General features: G+C 44.5%; 1 protein-coding gene and 2 long non-coding RNA genes across 7 annotated transcripts in view; 1 reads left to right on the top strand and 2 right to left on the bottom strand.

Annotated features, from left to right (window-relative positions):
• LOC119166787 (chymotrypsinogen B) overlaps window positions 1–22,189 on the top strand; it is a 1,014,345-nt gene that overhangs the window by 139,269 nt on the left and 852,887 nt on the right. The gene's annotated exons all lie outside the window — the stretch shown is intronic.
• LOC142783846 (uncharacterized) overlaps window positions 1–22,189 on the bottom strand; it is a 577,947-nt gene that overhangs the window by 273,985 nt on the left and 281,773 nt on the right. The window lies entirely within an intron of this gene.
• LOC142783848 (uncharacterized) overlaps window positions 2,298–22,189 on the bottom strand; it is a 156,416-nt gene continuing 136,524 nt past the window's right edge. The window contains exon 3 of the long non-coding RNA XR_012888517.1: window positions 2,298–2,428. This is a non-coding gene — a long non-coding RNA (uncharacterized LOC142783848). The remainder of the gene's footprint in view (window positions 2,429–22,189) is intronic.

Raw genomic sequence — 22,189 nt, 5'->3', positions numbered from 1 at the left:
GTCTGCTTGGAAATGAGTTTGAGTTTGAGTTTAGTTTATTTACCACGTACAGTTGTACAGTAAGTGGCTGAAACAGAGGAAAAAAGCTGTATAAAACAGCTTGACAAAGCTCCATATCCCTATGGGAACTGTGGCAACAAAAACGGAAAAATCAAATTAAATACAGCACAGTTCAAACCAGCAGTGAACATGCTTTGCATCAGAACAAAAAAATTTAAACAATCTATACTAACCAAAAACGCACATGCTATACAACAAAAGAAAGAAGTAATCAAACAGAAAATAATACTACACACAAATAATAAAGCATGTTTAAAATAAAAATATTAGAGAGCCTACGAACATTTTCATATTTAGTCCTAGTTTATTTAGTATATTCGGCAAGCAATAACTCAATGTCTGAAAATCATAGTTTGTGCGCGGTCTCGGCACATGTCAATATTCAGAGTGTTGGTTTAGGCGCGTTGAAAGATTTATTTGCAAGTTAGCTAAACTACGTATATAGCCACGGCCTTTTATGGTATCAAATCTAAAAGAGACTGCCAAAGAATATTTGTAGAGCAGGTTCAATTTGATTATTTTGTATTTAGCAAATAATTGTGAAGTATGGGCATTAAAAGGAAGGTTAGAAACAGATCGTGGCGCTTTTTTGTAATATATTAAGATTACTAATAGATTGCTTTGTTCCATTACCCCAAATTAGGTTGCAGTAACTCAGATGTGATGTAAAGAGCGCAATAAGTATAAGAAATTTTTGGGGAACTGGCAATAAACCCTGACATTTTCTCAAGACACCCAAGACTTTGCAAAGCTTACTGTATAAAAATTCCGTGTGATAATCTCATTTCAAGTTTTTATGGAAAACAACGCCCAAAGACTTCGCGGTGGAAGAAAATTTGATTATGCGACTATTCAACATGAGATTGTAGGATTCAGTGGTTTCATTGATTGCAGATTTGGCACGATAAAGAACAGCTTTTGTTTTGAGACAATTAACAAGTAAAGAATTTTTAAGGGTCCAGCTGTATATCTTTTGTAACGTTGAGTTAGCAGTACTTTCTAGATGACTAACATTCGTACCTCAAAAAAAAAAGCTTGTATCGTCTACGTAAATTACGTATTGGGCTGAAGGGTCAACATGTACAATATCATTTATAAATATAATGAACAAAAGGGGACCCAATATGCTGCCTTGGGGAACACCATCTTTAACAGTTTGCACAGACGAAATTTCCCTGTTTATAGATACACACTGGTGTCTGTCTGTTAGGTAGATTTCGATCAGATTTAAGGCTACACCATGAATTCCATAACACTGCAGTTTTGCGGTTTATTTTGTCAAATACTTTCGACATATCTAAAAATATGCCAAGTGTGAACTTTTTGGGCTCAATATTTTTGAGAATCAATTCTTTTTGAAACAATAGGGCTCTTTCGGTTGAGTAGCCTGAACTAAAACCAAATTGTGATTGAGTTATAACGGAATGTTTATTGAAAAAATTCAACAGTCTAGCATGAATAATTTTTTCAAGTCCTTTGGAAAAAAGCGAGAGAATTGAAATCGGCCTGTAATTTGTGTAAGTGTTTTTGTCTCCACCTTTGTGGATCATCGTCACCTTAGCATCCTTCATATTCTGTGGGAAAATGCCTGTTTTTAAAGAAACGTGAATGTGAGTCAGACATGGACTAAGTAGGTCAATAACATGTTTTATCGCTTACATTTTTAGGCCATTTCAATCCTCAAACATGAATAACTTCTTGAAAGGAAGCATGAATAACTTCATCTCGTTGGAAACTCAAGACAAATAACCGTCATGCTTAACAAATACACGGATCCTGTTTACAGGTTTCTTTGCACAACATTTAATATCACAAGAATATTGCATGATACAAGTGTGAATTGTCATCGGGCATCACAACACGGTATTACCAACGTGACTTCGCGGTCCAAAGGCAGCCAACCATTACAAAAGGCACACACGTTACTTCGAGTGTTCCTTTACGACTGCGTAGTGGGTGCATAAAGTTCTAAAACATTTTACACACACAATATTTGAAAGCGCGGTCTGCTGGGTTAGTTGGTAATTCCTCTTAACTGAGTTGCGCGAAAAAATTTGAAGTGCAAAAGACAGCTGGACACAGCGCACACTAACAACTAAAATTTTATTGGAGAACACAGATATATATATATATATATATATATATATATATATATATATATATATATATATATATATATATATATATATATATATATATATATATATTGTAACGAGGAGAAATAAGACAAAGAGACAACGCCTTTGCTGCAGGCCGGCTGTTCTTTATCTGCCTCTTCTTCCTCGTCCTCCTTCTCTTCCAGGTATGCGCCGAGCACGATCGCCGCTTTGTCATCATTACACTCGGCCACGCTGCAGCTGGTCTACTCCTGTAAGAAAAACACAAACCAATGTCACGTTTGCCGCCGTATGCAGTTCTTCATCCGCGACACATGCACCGTAAAGTTATTCCGTTTTCTCTTGTCTCTGCGCGTATCAGAAGCTGTGGATCGTACTCGCCAAGTGTTATCTCCCAAGCGCTCAGAAATAATGTAAGGGCCGTCGTACTTTGGGTGCAGTTTGTTTGAAGACGATGGCGCACCTCGCTGTAGCCACACCTCATCACCTACACTGTATTTCGGCGCGGGACGGTGGCGTCGGTCGTAGTATCGCTTTTGTGCCTGTTGAGCATGCACAATCCTCCTACGCGCCTCCACACGGATATCGCGACAAAGTGTCTGGCGTGCAGCGGAACGCCCTACTTTAACGGGAGTGTCCAAACCGAACGTAGCATTCAGTTGCGGGAGCTGACCATAGACAATCTCGTAGGGGCAAATTCCTGTGGAGCTGTGTGCCGCCGTGTTCACTGCGTACGCAGCTGCTTGGAGATGATCATCCCAGTCGGCCTCACCTCGTTTGTGATTCTTACAGTACGGTGCGAGTCTAGTCTGGATAGTCTGGTTCGACCTTTCGGTCAGTCCGTTCGCCTGTGGATGGTATGCCGACGCGAAGTGATGGTCCACTCCAGCTTGTTGTAGGTAAGTGCGGAGCTCGCGACTGCGAAAGGTGGTCGACCGGTCTGAGATCAACTTGTTAGGAAGACCGTGTCGCCATTCGAAGCGATCTTTCAGGAATCGGATGACATGGCTAGCAGCAAGCGAAGGCACGGCCGCGACCTCTACGAACTTGGACAAGTAGTCCACAGCGAGTATAATGTAACGATTGCCCGCTGTCGTCATTGGAAGAGGCCCGATGTGATCTATGCCCAACGTGTGGAAAATTGTCTCTGGAGGCTTGATCGGCGTAAGAAGTCCATGTCGAGCTCCAGGACGTCGTTTGTGTTGCTGACAAATCTCGCAACTGGCAACGTATGAACGCACGCTTTTATCCATTTTCGGCCACCAAAAACGTTCTTGTGCCTTGCGTAAGGTGGCTCTGTAGCCAACATGGCCTCCCTCGGGAGTGTCATGGATGGCGCGTAGTACGCTCGATCTTAAGGTGTCAGGAATGACCAGGAGATGACACTCGGTGCTTTTATCGGCCCAGTGACGCCGATACAGCGTTCCATTACGTAAGACAAACTTGGCATTGCGTCCCGCATCGCCAATGGAGTCTATAACGGATGCGAGTCTTCCATCGGCTTGCTGAGCCTTGGTCACGTCCTGTTGCGAAAACAGGATCCAGGTTTCTCGATTTCGTGTGGAGAATTCCTCGATCGGATTTCGCGATAAAGCGTCCGCAAGCTGATTTTGTGCTCCAGCACGGTGACGGATGTCGTACGTATAGTCTTGGAGCCGAACAATCCATCGGGCAAACTTGTGCTTGAGGTGCTGCTTCTGGAACATCCACGCAATCGCGGAGTTGTCTGTTACTACCGTGAAGTGTCGGCCAAACAAGTAGTGGCGGAACTTTTCATCCACACTCCATACTACAGCCAAACACTCCAGTTCATTCGAATGATAATGCCGTTCTGCGTCCGATAGTTTACGACTGGCGTAGCAGATGACGTGCCCACGCCCACTCGAGTCACGTTGAAGTAAAACCGCCCCCAGGCCAATCTGACTCGCATCAGTATGGACTTCTGTCATCCAATCTTCATTAAAGTGGCAGAGCACCGGGCTATGTGTAAGCTGGTGTTTGAGGGTTTGGAAGGCGTTATCCTGCAAAGGACCCCACTGAAATTGGGCGTTTTTCTTCAGTAAGTCCGTGAGTGGAGCAGCAGTTGACGCAAAGCTCGGTACAAACTTGCGCAAGTATGACGCCATTCCTAGGAATACCTGGAGCTGTTTTATAGATGTTGGTGCAGGGTATTTGGCAACGGCGTCTATGCGTTCAGGCAAGGGTCGTACGCCATTATGAGATATCTGATAACCAAGATAAGATATTGTCGTCAACCCAAACTGGCACTTCTCGCGGTTAAGTCGAAAGCCGGTGTTGTGTAGCCTCTGCAGAACCGTGTCGAGATTTTGTAGATGTTGTTTTTCTGTTTCCCCGATGACTAGAACGTCATCGAGGTACACGACGCAGGCACGGTCTATCAGTGTGCCTAACACTGTGTTCATGGCACGCTGAAAGGTGCTTGGAGCAGTTCGCAGACCGAACGGCATCCGATTAAACTCGTACAAGCCAGATGGTGTTCGGAAGGCCGTCTTAAACTTATCTTCTTCAGCCACGTTGATCTGCCAATACCCTGCTTTTAAATCTAGCGACGAAAAGAACCTCGCTTTTCGTACGGCGTCAATAGCGTCGTCAATGCGTGGCAGCGGGTACGAGTCTGGTATGGTGTGCTTGTTCAGCTCTCGGTAGTCAACACAGAATCGGAGATTGCCGTCCTTTTTACGGACTAGGACAACAGGTGCTGCCCACGGGCTAGAAGATGGCCTGATTATGCTTGCGGCAAGCATTTCTTGCACCTGCTGGTCAATTAATATCCGCTCTCGTTCGGCATATCTACGTAACGGTATGGACACCGGCGGATGATTGTCGGTAGTAATATGGTGCACTAGCACGCTAGTTCCGGGAAGCTGAGTAGTAGTATCAGCGAAGAGCGATGCGTGCCTCTCGAGTATTGCGGGAAGTGTAAGTGGCGTCGTCAGCTCACCTTGGGATTGCGCCGGAGGCACACTTGGAGCCACAGGATGGAGGTTGACGGTACTTCCTTCCACCGTGAGGCGCACTTCCCCGGAGAGCAGGTAGTCGGCCCCTAAAACCATGTCTGTGGGCAGGTCGTCGAAGACGGGCACCGAGGACAAAAACTTGCTGCCGGCCTCGGTGTTGAGTTGCAGGTTTAGGGCACCGACCGGTAGTACGTCGCCACCGAGACCCCGCAGTGGTGGCTCAGTCCAAGGCTGGAGAGGTTCGGAGGCGTGGCGGCGAAGCAACGCCGTACGTTGAGCTCCGGTATCAACGAGAGCTGTCAGTTCTCCGATGCCGTCGACGCGGACCTTGAGGGTTGGAAGTGGGCGTGATTGATATTGCATCGCTTGAGGTTGGCTTTGTGGGCAGCTTTTATACCCATGCCCGATGCGGCCACACGTATAGCATCCGCGTCTCGGTGAAGCTGACTCCTTTGGGCCAACTGCAGCCGCCCGGCGATGAGACGTGTCCTGCAACTCCATTGCCTGGCGTACGAAAGTGGAGATGTGGACTGGGTGGTTGTAGGCGGACAAGACGGCTGCGTGCGTCGAGTCATGGATCCCGTCGATGATGTACTGCCTGGCTGCGGAGGAGGTCCACTGTATATCGCAAGCTTGTAAAAGGTCCAGCTTGTCGTAGATGTAAGTCGCGACGTCCTCGGTTGCACCTTGCCGGCGTGACCGCATGGTCATGAAACGGTCGTCGTAAGCGCTCGGAAGCGGCGCAAACGCGGATATCAGGGCCGCGCTCCATGTTTGCCATGTAGCGTATGTACTGTCGACTGCGCCATTGTAACGAGGAGAAATAAGACAAAGAGACAACGCCTTTGCTGCAGGCCGGCTGTTCTTTATCTGCCTCTTCTTCCTCGTCCTCCTTCTCTTCCAGGTATGCGCCGAGCACGATCGCCGCTTTGTCATCATTACACTATATATATATATATATATATATATTGTTACGGTGAGATGCTTTTATTTACAGGAGATGATGGAGAGTCCAGGGATCTGGCCGATCACCGCTCGTGTCAACCTTGTTCTTCTCTTCTTCCACGCGTCCCCTAAGTATCGTAGCAATTCCCGCTTTCCAGACGATGCTCACCGGGCAAGTTAGGTTTCGTTGTGATGATGATAGCTGTTTAAACGGGCCACATTAACGACGTTGGTCTTGCTTGAGCGGCGGCCAGTTGTCAACAACTGAGATATCACGTACGCGACATCGCTGAGACGTTCCAGGACAACAAACGAACCGGTTTAGCTGGCCAGAAACTTTTGGCAGAGGCCGCGCTTGCGAAGCGGCGTCCAAAGCCACACCAAATCCCTTTTCTGAAGCAACACGTGCCGGTAACTTCTGTCGTAACGGTTCTTGGGGAGTTTCTGGGAGACGAAAGTTCGAAGACAGGTGATGCACCGGCCCTCTTCTGCGTGGCAAATGGCTTCGGCGAGAGTAGGTTGATCAGTCTGGAAAAAGGAAGGATAGTGTCAAGAGCTGTGCGGGGTTTGCGTGCGTAGAGCAGATAAAATGGACTGTATCTCGTTGTTTCGTGCTGTACAGTGTTGTAGGCGAAAGTTATAAATGGCAAAATTGCGTCCCATGTTTTGTGTCCAGAATCAACATACATGGAGATCATGTTGAGAGTTCTATTAGTTCATTCCGTCAAACCATTAGCCTGCGGGTGATACGGGGTAGTGTGACGAAAATGGCACGAAGCAAGATGAAGGGGGTCTTCAACTACATCGACAACAAATTGCCGCCTGCGATCACTGATGATGACATGGGGGGATCTATGGCGTATTATAACGTGCGACAGCATGAACTGTGAAACTTGAGTGGCCGTTGCGGCAGGAATCGCCACAGCTTCGGCGTAACTAGTGCGGTGGTCAACGCCCACAATAATCCATCGGTTGCCGTTAGTTGATCACGGAAAAGGGCCGAGCAGGTCAACACCTACGACGTCAAGTGGTGAACCTGGGGGTGCTATGGGATGAAGTAGTCCGGCTGGCGTAGTTGTAGGACGCTTCTGGCGTTGACATTGCTCACAGCTCGCAACGTATGCAGTCACACTTTTACGCATCTTCGGCCAGATGAAGCGTTCTTGCGTGCGATAAAATGTCCTAGAAAAACCCATATGACCAGATGTTGGGTTGTCGTGCATTGCTCGAAGTACGTGTTGTCGTAGACTTGTAGGCACAACTAGAAGTAGGCGAGGGCCTAGGCCGGAATAATTCTTTTTGTAAAGAACGCCATCCTTTACGACGAAACCACGTTGACCGTTCGTTCCGGAAATAAAGAAAGAAGCGAGACTGTTGTAATTGCGTTGCTCTGCTCCAAAAGTAGTTAGGTCAGGAAACAGAGTATCCACTACAGCAAATATTCATCAAAGTTGTCACCGTCACACTCGGTTGGGGGAAGTCGTGAAAGGCAATCGGCATCGCCATGACGACGACCGCTCCTGTAACAGACTTCAAAGTCGTGTTCTTCCAATCGTAACGTCCAATTAGCAAGATGACCAGATGGGTCCTGTAGTCCAGTAACGAACATAAAGAATGGTGGTCCGTGACAATCGAGAATCGGCGTCCATAGATATAAGGGCGAAACTTGTGCACGGCGAATTCGACCGCGAGACATTCCTGCTCTGTGACAGTATAGTTTCACTCCGGTTTACTTAAACAGCGACTGGCATAGGCAACGACGTGTTCAGCAGCTCAATGGCGTTGGACCAAGACGGCGCCGATACCTACACCACTAGCGTCGGTATGAACTTCTGTGGCAGCAGATGGGTCATAGTGCGAAGTACGGGCCCTGACGTAAGAACAAACTTGAGTTGCGAAAAAGACGACTCGCATTCCGCTGACCACCGGAAAGGTGTGTTCTTGTTGAGTAGGGACGTCAAAGGGTAAGCGAGGTCAGCGAGCCTGGGCACGAAGCGACGGAAGTACGAGCATAGGCCCAAAAAGCTTCGCAACTCTCGTACCGACTGAGGTTGTTTGAAGCTGCTCACTGCAGCGACTTTCTGGGGGTCTGGTCGAACGCCATGCTTGTCCACCAGGTGACAGAGAACGAGAGTCTCACGGCTGCCAAAGTGACAATACTTAGAGTTCAGGTTGAGCTTAGCTCTCTCACGGCAGGTGAGAACAATGTCTAGACGATGGTTGTTTTCGTCGAATGTACGGCCAAAAATTATAATGTCATCCAGGTAGCAAAGACAAACTTCCCACTTTAGTCAACGTAACACAGAGTCCATGAAGCGCCCAAACGTGGCTGGAGCGTTGCATAGGCCAAACGGCATTACATTGAATTCAAATAGACCATCTGGGATTATGAAGGCCGTTTTCTCTTTGTCTTTCGGGTGCATGGGGATTTGCCAATAACCAGATCTCAAATCCACGGAGGAGAAGTACGATGCCGAATGTAAACAATCGATGACGTCATCAATCCTGGGAAGCGGGTAGACATCCTTTTTAGTAACAGAGTTGAGCCGTCTGTAATCCACGCAGAATCACCATGTACCATTCTTCTTTCGGACAAGAATCACAGGGGCAGCCCAAGGGCAACACGACTCTAGGATGACCCTTTTCTTTAACATATCTTCTACCTGTTGAGCAATGACCTTGCGCTCCGCAAATGAGACACGGTATGGTTTCTGCCGGACACGGTGAGCGGATCCTGTGTCAGTCCCATGGCGAGTACGCGACTCGGGTACAGTTATTTTCTCTTCATTCTGCGCAAAGTCAAATATAGTAGCGTGCTTCGCAAGGACTTCGACCAAAGCTTGACGTTTTTCTGATGATAGCAACTTGTTTACCATACTCAGAAAGTTGGCTTCTGTATGGTACGTTGCACGAATAGGATCTACGCTCTCGTCGATTAAAGATGCAATAAAACTGGTTGCATTTTGTTCGAAGAGGGCGAGTCGCATTCCGCAGAGTAGCATGACAGGTTCATTTGAATAGTTCGACACCCATAAGGCCGATCGCCTATCACTGATAGACAGAACACAATGTGGAACGAGCACATTTTTCTTGGCGCAATTGAGAGGAATGGGCTCCACAAGAACATCAAACTTTCCGGCATCCGAGGCAGAGGCGTCAACACGTACAGTCTTCATCAAGTTGGGCGGCAAGACAACATCCTCAATGACAGTGATAGATCCTTGACAGCGTCTAGGATTGTCTGTAAATGCCGATAGCATAATCTCGCCAGCACTGCAATCTACAGTAGCCCCGCACTCGCTTAGAAAATTGATCCCTAAGATGATGTCATGAGTGGAGCTGGTCAGGACAGCGAATTTAGCCTCGAAGACCTTGTCACCCAAACTGACACTAACAACACACACACCGATCGGGCACAGTGTCTCCCCGCTCACTGCACGAAATGATGCACAACTGTCCGAGCGAAACATCACTTCATGTCCTAGCCGCAATTTGAAGTTGAAACTCATCACTGAAACAGCTGCTTCAGTATCTATCAAAGCCATCGTAGGAAGGCCATCAATAAGCACGGGGACCCTATTTTGCGTCATAAAAACGGGTGGAGGCATAGGCGGATGCAGTGAAAAATGTTCGGCGCCCTCACCTCCATTGGCCGCACCACCTAGTTTGCGGAGGCGGGGAGGTGACGCGTCGACCAGGAGATGGGGAACGGAACCGTCGCGTTGTGGGGCGTCAAGCTTCGCACGGAGAAAGGCGAGTCGTTGCGTAAATTCCGATGGAAATTGCGTCCTACAGGTATATCACTGTGGGTCGTTTGCTGGAAGCCGTCCCCAACGTACGCGTCCCGCATTGAGCGCATACCACCGCGCCAGTGGTTTTGTCGAAAAGAAGCTGACGATCCTTCGTAGTAGCGCTGCTGGGGGCGACGCCTTTGACCACACAATCGAGCCACATGTCCACGGAAATTGCAGTTATAGCACACAGGGGCCTCACGCACGTCGCCAAACCTTCTACGATGCGCCATTTGCCCATGATCGTCCCACGAAGACACCATTGTAGGTGGTTGGCGGGAGGCGTTCTGGAAACCATGGCGATGATGTAGGTTGTCGGTTGGGGGCTCTGGTGCTCTTGATTGGGGCACATCATATAGTGTGGCATCAACGGCAGCACACATTGCGTCGTTGGCGGGGAGGTGTTGATAGCAGGTGCCCTCGGCGGGTTGATGGCATCGCGTCGTCCAAGTTCTTCGCGTACGATTTGCCTGATCATTTAGGCAAGGTGACAGGAGGATGTTGGAGGGACGTCGACACTCGCAACGGTGGTGACGTTGGCAGGTCTACCAAATTTGGGAGTCATGCGCCTAGCCTTCACAGTCTCAAACGTGCGGCAGTGTTGTATTACGTCCGCTACAGACGCCAAGGTGTTCTCGAAATTCAGGAAATTGTAGACATCCTCAGCAATCCCTTTGAGGAGATGTTCTACCTTGTCGTTTTCTTTCATGCGTGGGTCTACAGACTTGCAGAATTTCAGAATCGCTTCAATGTATGCTGTGCATGTTTCACTAGGGACTTGAGCACGCTGCATCAAAGTTTGCTCAGCACGCTTCTTCTTCATCAATGGGTACCCGAAGCAGCTCGCTATTTCTTTCTCAAACACTTCCCAGGTTGTTATTGTTTCTTCATGGTTTTCAAACCACACCAACGCCGTCCCTTGAACAAACAATGCGACGTTGGACAACCGGGAGGCCGCATCCCAACAATTTTATTTACTCACACGGTTGAAAAGTTTCAGCAATTCGTCGACGTCTTTTCCGACCCTCCCAGAGAAGTTTCATGGTACTATGTGTCCGGGCCACGTAGCGCAAGATGAAGAGTGCGTGGTGTCGCCGTCAGCAACCGGATCCATGGAGAGCGGTGGTTCACCAGCCAGTCAGTGGCTTCGGCGTAGTTCTTGAGGTAGCGCTTCCGTGATCATTCGCCTGGGATCACTCCGCTGTACCCCGCACCTTCCCCCACTCTTGTTACGTTGATGCCTTTATTTACAGGAGATGATGAATGCGAGAGTCCAGCAAAGATCTGGCCGATCACTGCTCGTGCCAACCTCGTTCTCCTCTTCTTCCACGCGTTCCCTCAGTGTTGTAGCAATATATATATATATATATATATATATATTTCATTTCATTTCATTTCATTTATTTACTCTCAAGGCCGAAGCATTACAGAGAGGAGCGGGTATACATCGTACAGAAAATCAGGAAATACAGCAAATCAAAATTATATGCGCACAATGGCGATCTGAAAACCATAAAAGAAAAGAAAGACTGCGTGATGTGAAGAAGAGGCAGGGTGGTTGTAACAACAATGTTCAACATGGTTGCGTCTTTGAATGACACGCGCACACAAAAAACTAACAAGAGAAAACACAGCGTGACTTAGGTGGCGAATTTACGCGAAATGGTTAGAGAGGGCGTTTTTAAACAAAGTGAGGTCAGTGATAGCAGCGATAGGGGCGGGAAAGTGCTTCCACTCATTTGCAGTTTTCGGGATGAATGATTCAAAATATAAATTCGTGCGGGCGCTAGGAACGCCCACTTTAAACTGATGATCGTTGCGTGAGGAAACGTACGATGGGGGCTGGAAAAGAGTGTTGCTGAAAGACGGAATACAATGAAAGATCTTATGGAACAGGCAAAGGCGAGATATTTTACGCCGCAGTGAGAGAGTGGGTAAGTGAAGATTGGCTTTCATCGAGGTAACACTGGACGTGCGATGGTAGTTTGACATGACAAAACGTGCCGAGCGATTTTGAACCGCCTCGATGCTGTCAGCGAGGTACTTGGTATGTGGATCCCAGACTGATGACGCGTACTCGAGTTTGGGTCGGACTAATGTTTGATAAAGCAGAAGTTTAAGGTCTGTCGGAGCCAAAGAAAAGTTTCTGTGCAGATAACCTAACGTGCGATTCGCATTGTTTGTAATATAATCGACATGCGTGTTCCAAGAGAGATTGTTAGAAATATATACTCCTAGGTACTTGTAGGGCGAAACCAGATCGAGATTGCTGTGGTTAAGTGTGTAGTCGCACGGTACATTATGAGAAATACAACGGGAAATTCGCATAGCCTTGCATTTAGTAACGTTTAGCTTCATTAACCATGCGTCGCACCATGATGAAATGTGATCCAGGTCTGTTTGAACGGCAAGATTATCTGCGTTAGTCCGGATTTCACGGTAAATTACACAGTCATCGGCAAATAGTTTGATGGATGATGAAATGTCTTTAGGTAAGTCGTTGATGTAGATAAGAAATAGTTGGGGGACCAAGAACTGAACCTTGCGGAACGCCGGACGTTACAGGGCTAGTCGGGAAACAACAATCGTTAGCAGTTACAAACTGGGTGCGGTTAAATAAGAAACATTCAATCCACTTTAAGACATTAGCGTCAATATTTAGCGCGTTTAGTTTCAGAAGAAGTAACTTGTGGCAGACGGTATCAAAGGCTTTTGAAAAATCTATGAAGACACAATCAACAGTAGATGAACGATCAGCAGCAGAGAATAAATCGTTAGTGAAGGCCAGAAGCTGTGTCTCACAAGAATAATATTTCCTAAACCCGTGTTGGTGAATGCTAAAGAAGGCGTTACTTTCAAGATAACTAACGACGTGGGTGTAAATTACATGTTCGAGAAGTTTGCATGGTACACTGGTTAGTGAAATGGGGCGATAGTTCCCGGGGCTATGAGCGTTTCCCGATTTAAACAAGGGAGCCACCTTCCCCACCTTCCAGTCTTCTGGGAGAACACCTTCTTCTAATGACTGATCAAAAAGTCTCGACAGAATAATTGAAGAATGAACGTCAGTGTTTTTCAAAAATTTAGAAGAAATGCCATCGACGCTTGGTGACGACGAAATTTTTAAATTTTGGATCAACTTGCGTATGCCGGCCCGGTCAACGTGTACAGAATTCATCACAATGAAATCGCGAGCTTGAACACCTGGAAGGACGGCAGGAGTAGTGTTCGTAAAGAATGAAGAAAATGCATGGTTAAGGGTGATACAAACGTTCTCACTGGAAATTACTTCGTCCGTGTCAGTGGTAAGTTCAATCTGTTTCCTATCGCCCCCATTAACGACCTGCCAAAATTTGTGGGGATTGTTTTGCAGAATTAACGGTAGCATTTGCTGAAGAAAAGACTCCTTTGCCGCGGATAAAGCACGCCCGTATTCATCGGCTACCTTATTGTAAACCTCCCATCTTTCAGATAAATTAGAACGCTTGGCTTGGCGGTAAACGCGCTTCTTTTTATTGGACAGGCGTTTCAATGTTGGCGTGAACCACAGTGATTGACTGTTACATGCGATTTCGCGTAGTGGTATGTACTTGTTAACGAGTTCGGCAACTTTATTTTTAAACAGCATCCAGTTATCGTTGACAGATCTTTGGTTGAAGTCTTCTAGAAAAACGGAGGTGAAATGTTCAAGTTCGGTATTAATGGTTCCATAATCAGCTCTACTGTAGTCCCTGAATCGCTTTTTACTTTTTTGTTTACGGGGCGATGCGCAGGGGAGGTTGAAAACGATTGCTTCGTGATCACTGAGGCCTGGCAAAACAGAAAGCGATTGCACGAGATCGGGGTGAGAAGTCAGAACTAAGTCTAAAGTTGAAGCACTTGAATGTGTAATGCGAGTTGGGCACATAACCAGCTGCGTTAAATTGAATTGCGCGCATGTGTTAAGGAAGCAGGCGCTTTCAGAGGAGCCAGAGCCAGGCGATAACTGGGAGTTGTTCCACGAAATATCAGGAAAGTTAAAATCACCTAGGATTAAAATTGGTGTGGCAGGGAACCTCACGTGCAAGTCACTCAAGACAGCATGAAAATCATTGGAAAAACCAGATGGCGCATTCGGAGGGCGATAGCAGGCACAAACAATGACATCTTTGTGACTTATGCGGATTCGAACGCACACCAATTCAAGGGAACATACAATGGGAATTTTAAAAGACATGAATTCCTCTGAAACAGCGATCAAGACACCGCCACCAGAACGCGAGCCACGGTCACACCTAAAAAAGGAAAATTTTTTGTCGCACTGCAGGATCAAACGGTTTTCAACTTTTGACGACAGCCAGGTTTCGGTCAAAACTATCACATCGGAAAGGCACGTGTTAACTAACGAAGACAAGGCATCACGCTTGTTGATAACACTTCTGATATTACAAAGCAAAAAACAACAGTCAGGGTTAGAGATATTACAACTTGTGTTAGCATCTAGCTACAGTGGAGAAGATGGGCGTCTGAAGACAGGATCATCGCGATTAGAAGGATTTGAGGGGACACGCGAGTCCATTTCTATTTCGCACACGCGATCTGAAGATGCGCAGTAGGTGTATATTTTATTGCCAATGACCACTTTATTGTATTTACGAGAAAATTTGTGACCAGTTGACTTGGCGAAGTCGATTAGTTTTTTCCGGGTGGCGCGTGTAGCCTTGCAGAAATCCTCACAGATTGATGTATTTGTGCCCCGAAACTTAGACTTCTGAGACAAAATACTATCTTTAGTTTTGGAAGAAGTGAAACGTGCTATCACGGGCCTAGTTTTAAGCCGCGAAAACGTTCCCAGCCTGTGAGCACGCACGATAGCATCGTCAGGTAGCTGCAAGTTTAACGTAGAGGTAAGAATCAATCGGACCTTTTCTTCAGAATCGGCCCAAGTTTCTGACGCTGAATTTTCAATTCCGTAGAAAATCAGGTTCTCACGACGAGACCTATCCTCGAACTCATCCAGACGCGCTCGGAGCGAAGCCTGTTCACTTCGAACGGCGGTGGCTATCATTTCCTGCACGTGAGAGCCGTCTAGAAATTCTTCAAACGAATCGACGAAACGAATATATATATATATATATATATATATATATATATATATATATATATATATATATATATATATAATATATATATATATGCTGTTACTAGAACACGTGAGGTGGAAAAATGATTAGATGAGCAAACAGCTATTCAATTTCTTTCATCGTGTGGTGTACGGCACTGCGCTGTCTTGCGGGAAGTATCATTTAGGATCAATTGTTATAAATGTAGATCACAAAGCTTCTCTAAAGGGACAACCACACTCTAACCAATCATCGGATAGTAGAGAGTGTGGCTGCGTGCCCTTGTTTGATGATACGGTAGTTATAGATAGATTCAAGGACACGGTAGTGCGGGAAATTGAAGAGGCGTATCTCGTAAACAAGACTGGTAATTCATGTGTCGCGTAACTCTCGGTTAAGCTGCTTGCCACTGATGTAGCTTTTCTGGAAGCGCGTCATAATACAATCTGTCTGCTCACGTAATCGTTTTCTTTCACTGCACACGTTCTCGTCACCGCATATATGTGTCTGTTTTCTCCAACAAAGTTTCAGTTGTCAGTGTGTGCTCTGTTCAGATGTCTTCCTTTTGTATTTAGTTTTTTTCGTGCAACTCAGTAATAACATAATATTGCTCGTGCTTTAAACTACGCTACTTTTTTCACACAATATGCAGCCATTTGCGAAACCTTCATTGAGACAAGACACTTTGAACCTTCGCAATTACACAGTACTATTCCACAAATAAAATTGTTCAAGTACCATCATACAATGAAGACTACACACTGAGTGGTTGAATTACGCACAAGAAACAGAATATTGCTGTCGCGTTCAACTCTGAAAAACTGAGCTTAATGGTTCCCCAGTTTTTTCACACAGTAGCAAGCCCTAATGCATCAGACCAGTTTATTAGCCGGCTTGGTAAAACTATTTACAGTACTCACGAATGAAAACGTGACATGAAGTTATTTACTCGCGAAGCATGCCATGCGCTATGTTTTCTGAGTTATCCTTAGTATTTGCGAACAATGTGCGAAGGTAATGAAAATGATGAACTTACCTTAATATTTAACCAAGACTTGTCTTTCAAGAAGCCTGTTAATCCAGATAACCAATTCACACCTTAAAGCCAGCACGTCCATTCGTACTGTTTTTGGGAGAAGAGTTGAAGGAATGCTTGCGCGCAAGCATGGGTGACCATTTTTCTTCGCACGAAAAGCTGATAATCGCCAATCCAGCGGTGTACACGCGCACGCAAAAACACTTCCACGTCCGTCCCCAAGTTCGCCACGTACAGTGAAGCAGATTCCTGAGAGCTGCGTGATTATCTTGTGCAAATTGCAGCAGTAGTTGAACACGAAGTAAGAGCAAGAGGAATGAAAAGTAATAAACTCGATCAGCACCGCATGCATGACTCAAGCGAGCAAAAAAGCAACAATGGTGTGGATAGATACAGTGCAGGCTTGACAATGTAACCTATATTCCCCCTTGAGATCAATGATTTACGCGCTTTCCACTGGAACTAATTTTTTGTGAGCGTAATGAGAAGCGAGGTTTAATTTGTTAACAATTATTGACGCAATCTTATTACAATACGACGGAATGTTTGCGCAAACTATTTTCTTTGCGTTACTTGAAATCGGCCGCAGCACTGTGTCGACCGACTGCTGCCGGCCACGGCTGGTCGGGACGGCTCCTACGTGCGCATCTTCGAACAACGTTCTCTGAAGTTTCCACCCCTCTGACTGGCGCCCTTTTTGTATTCTTTACTGTGCGCATACCATGCAAACTTTCCAACAGCGTTAGCGGACAATGGAGCTCAACTTCCTCGCGTGGGCCTAGAAAGCTGCATGACCTTTGAGACAGGCGTTCGGTGAAGCTGAAATCACTGCTTCGTGTACACTGGCTACCAAGACGCGTTCTAGCCAGATTTTCATAATATTTCTTAAACACTGTCTAATAACATAATAAAAAATGATGTTCAGTCAACCAGTCATCAATCAATCACTTTTTAACGTATCCAGGAACAACCATAGGGTATTTAGTGCTGGCGCGCGCACAAATAAAACAAAAGTAAGAAACAATGCATTACATACTGTCCACATAAAAGCAAATAAATAAAAAAGCAAAAACGTACAGTTGAAAAGAAATCAACACACAATGGGAACAACAAATAAAATAGTAGATATTTATGGAATGGGGCTTAAAAAATAATGTGCAATATACACAACCATTTGCAAGGCTTCCTGAAAAAAGGAAAAGGGAAGAATGTGTGCATGTGAAAATCTACGTTAGGACAGGGCAATCCTCACTGTTAAAAAAATGGTCTGTGGACTGTGAAAAACAATGAATCAAGAAAGTGGACGTTAGAGATACTCGGTATTCTTTAAATGATAGAGTGTTGAAAGAAGCTGGTACGTACACGTAACGGTCAATTCTCTGTGGATAACTCACGTGGAATTCGAAATGATTATAACCGAGAAGGGCAGAACATCTCACCCTGGACTAGCTTGTAAAGAATAAACCGCTCAACGCGATTTTGTCATTCGTTAATTGATGACAAAGGCAATATTGTAGCAGTGTTGGAAAGATTCTAGTGAAACGATGGGGGTAAAGGCATATGAATGCTTTTCTGGATTCACTCAGTAGCGTTACTGCTGGACTTAGCAAGGCCATTCCAAATCAGATATGCATACGTACGACATACCGCGGTGTACAATTTGTAGAAGGCTATAGGGGAACCGGACTCTCGAGAGATATTCTGGCAACAGGGAGAGAACGAAGGCCTCGCATAGCAGCACATTTAATGCAAGTAGAAAATATTTAGCATGCTATCAAAAGAACACCAAGATCAGTGATCTTATAAACATTACATGATGACACAGTATTGACAGCGTATGGAATTGAAACGTTGAACGTTTTGCGAGATACAAAAACAACAACAATAACATAATAATAATAATAATAATAATAATAATAATAATAATAATAATAATAATAATAATAATAATAATAATAATAATAATAATAATAATAATAATAATAATAATAATAATAATAATATTAATAATAATAATAATAATAATAATATAATAATAATAAAAATAATAATAATGATAATAATAATAATAATAATAATAATAATAATAATAATAATAATAATAATAATACACTAATATCATTCTCACATGGCCGAAAATATCTGTCCACATTGAAGAAAATGCTAGTGTCCGGGTGCCCATGAATCTCTGCACGCGAGTGTTTAATTGCGCATTTTGGTTAGTATCTACCGACATACATATTTTATAAGTAAATGTACCACAGTGTTAGTGTTGAAAGAATATGTTCACAAGCAGTTTTAATTATTACGCGCCTGCACAATGAAAGGCTGTTCACATAATGTAGAGTTTGGCCTAGGCATCAAGCCAGCCCTTATTCTCAAAATTGTGTCATACTGATTGTACTCGCAAGGTAATGTTTGAGCTAATCCTGATAATGGCACGAGCGCATTAGTGACCTCGAATAAGTAATGACACATCCGCACAAAATAGAAGTTTTGTTAATTCGGCAGCCTACGTTAAATGCTGCAATAAAGCTTAACCATTTCAATACATGGTCCATTAAATGTGTATCAAGTTTGAGTCAGTTGCACCCTTCTTAATGTATTTGTGTATGACGTGAGATTTATTTGACGCTTGCAAACATTACACCAAATAATTGTTTGCTAGTGCAATCATAAAATGTTCGATAAATTCACTTTCTGCACAGCCAAGAGCAATATACGTAACCAAAGGAGACACAAGATGAATTTTTGCAATAAATTAGTACAACTTGCATCTTGAATTTATTCACAATATCGCCTGCAAGTTGCATTCACATAAGTTGTTTTTTTTCTGTTTTCTAAGATACTCCCTAAACATCACACTGCGCATGCAATTATGGGAAATAGCTGCTGAAATTAATCGCAGATTTGGGGTAAAGAATGAAATCTTTTTATATGAAGGAAGCGTATAGCCATCAAAACCTTCAAATAATCAGCAATTTTGTCCACCAATGCGACCGCTAGAAATGCATTGAAATTACTATTTCTTGTTGCCCCTCCAAACAATGCAATAATGTGAACAATATAACTTGCATGCATTTTGTTTTTGCCTAATACTACATAGGATTGCTCTATAATAATAGTGAGGTTAAGAAGCTTCAATACATTTTGTGACCTGACACGATTCCTTCCTTGTAAAACATGTCAGCTCTGATATACATTATTTACGTCGTATTGATTGCAACTTGATGTTTCAAACCTAAATTGAATGAAAAATTTGTACAAGTTAAATTACACGAATGCATGCATAGTTGCAACTATCACGTACCCAAGCTGACCTAAAGTTTTGTTAGTTTTTTTGAATGGCAGAAACATTATATATAAATAATATTTTCGTAAAAAATAAGCAGGTCACCTTTTTATATGAATTGTTATATATGACAATCTGCATGAAAGTTCGTGATCCCACACACACACTCACACACACACACACACACACACACACACACACACACACACACACACACACACACACACACACACACACACACACACACACACACACACACACACACACACACACACACACACACACACACACACACACACACACACATATATATATATATATATATATATATATATATATATTCTGTTCCTTCACTGACAAGGAGCCAATGCATATAATGAATATCGATGGCGGTGCCTCAATCACCGGCTTTTTCGTTCCCCCCAACGCCACCAGCACGCACTCAAAGCGCTTAAGCCCTCCCCATTAACTTGTCATACACTTCAAAGAGGAACGAGCCGCCAGCGGACTACACGGAAAGGTGAAATATAAGAACAGCGGCTCCCTACCCACTTAGCGAGGAGTGGGTGCTGGGGAGGTATTGTTGACAATGATGACAATGCTCATCCACCTCTGCCCTACTCTGTTGAAATGCTGCCCCTTTCTAATTACGCCGTGTCGGTCTTGCTTCTTCTCCTAGATTTTCTATATTTTATTTAGAGTTTGTCCTCCCGTTTCGCTGTTTCTTTTTTTCCCTCTCTCCCTTTTGACCCCTTCCCTCCTGTCTCGACAGGCTATAAGAGGACACGGAACATGTGTAAATAGTATTATGCCTTGAAAAAGACGGGGTTCCTGTCGAAACGTCGGCACAATAAACAGTTGTTATGTGAAAGCGAATCTACTACTTTCATATATATATATATATATATATATATATATATATATATATATATATATATATATATATATATATATATATATATTGCCTCGCCTCTGCACTTCACAGTTCAGACATTCGACACCATACCATCCCCAGACGAATGGTCTTCACCAATCGAACACTTACTAACATGCTCGCATGTACGTCGCATCCAATCACAAACTGGGATGAGATGTTACCATTTATTACTTACGCATACAATACAGCGAAGCAGGAGACCACGGACTTCATGCCCTTCTACCTGCTCTACGCTCGATCACCCCGCAGCTCCCTTGATACAACCCTCCCATTTAAGCTCCATACCGATGATTCCGTGGCCGAAACATTGTGCCGGGCTGAAGAAGCCCACCAAATTGCTCGCTTGCGCACACTGGCATCACAAAATCGCTCCAAGCAATGGTACGATCAACGCCATGATGCCATTTTATTCCGCAAAGGTGCATTCTTGTGGTTGTGGACGCCCCAGCGAAAACCTGGTTTATGTCAGAAGTTTTTACCGCAGTACACAGGCCCCTACGTCATTGTAGATCGCTTGACTGACTTGACGTACGTTGTGGCACGCTTGACGACATCTTCTCATCGGTCGAATTGAACGCAGTTAGTGCAAGTGGCTTGCCTCAAGAAATTTCATCCCTCCAGTGAATTAAACTCGCCCAGCGGGCTTCGCCTGTGAACCGGGGATTGCTACGGTATGAGCCGGGCTGTAGTATGTGCCGGGTAGGTAGAAGAGGAAGACGACGTTGTCTGGTGCGGCCTGATGACTCCATCTCCTACAATCTGAAGAATTTCGGCACTTGCAATTCACATGGAACACCGAAAAATGCCTTTTCCATCAATGTGAGGTGACCCTCACAAGCTTTCGCTGTAGAGTTTCTCGGTTAAATTTTTATCTCAACAAATCAGGATTTTCATTAATGTGCGGTTTGCAATGAACCGGAAACAATAGATCACTTTCTTCTCACATGCCACCGCTTCGCCTCACGGCGCTGAATAATTCTTGAAAGACCGATTGGTATGCTCGGATTGCCATTCAATACATTTACCCCGTTATCGTTTGGAGCCAGTCGGTTGGGTGTGGGCCACAGTGCTATTCTGTGAGCGCTACATAAATTCATTCAGGCAACCGGAAGGATACGCTGCTAGTGGTACTGCCAGATATATCCAATTCTTTGTCCCCCTTCCTCATTCTTGTTAATTTGTTTTATATATTCTGGTTTATCGCATTCTTCTGCACTTTTTTCACGCTTTTTCAAAGTACCATTATTATTGTTCCTATCTCAATTCTCTTTCTTTTTTTAGCAAGCGTTGTAAAAAATTATCTATTATGAGGTACAGCGTGGCCAATCCCCTATGTGGTAAGAGCCAAGATCTCCTAGGCGACAAGACAAGACTCCATCTTGACCACGACTGTCGAACTTCATCCTCACCCTATAAATAAATCCACCTATCCTTTTATTCAGCCGTAACAATATATATGCGTGGTTTATCCCATATAAGGGAGCACTTCGACATATAAGGATCCACTTGATATATTATATATGATGTGGCCATGCCTTATGAGGCAGTATTTGACTCCTTATATAGGTCAACCTTGCCACATATGGCTGTATATAACCACATATATATACCGACCCCGCCATATATACATATATGGTAAACAGAAGCCACATATGCTGACATATCTGCTTACATGTAGCCACATATAACTCATATAAGTGTCATATATGACATTTCCGTAAGGGTAGTTACTGTAATGTAAGAGGGTTATTATAGGCTTCATGCGATGCACGTGTGAGAGGCAGTTTCTGTTTTTCTGCAGATGGTTTGTGTTTTAGGAATGTATCAGAGTAGTTGGCTGAGCTGTAAATGTTGAAAAAGCCTCCCCCTAGTATATCCGCTTGTTTCATATCATTTCATTTATTTGCTCTCAGGGCACTGGGAATTACAGA

The sequence above is a fragment of the Rhipicephalus microplus genome, unplaced genomic scaffold (genome assembly GCF_043290135.1).
Source record: "Rhipicephalus microplus isolate Deutch F79 unplaced genomic scaffold, USDA_Rmic scaffold_12, whole genome shotgun sequence".
In the NCBI taxonomy this organism is placed as follows: Eukaryota; Metazoa; Arthropoda; class Arachnida; order Ixodida; family Ixodidae; genus Rhipicephalus; species Rhipicephalus microplus.
Note: the sequence above shows the minus strand (reverse complement) of the source record. Positions and strands in the feature narration are given on the sequence as shown.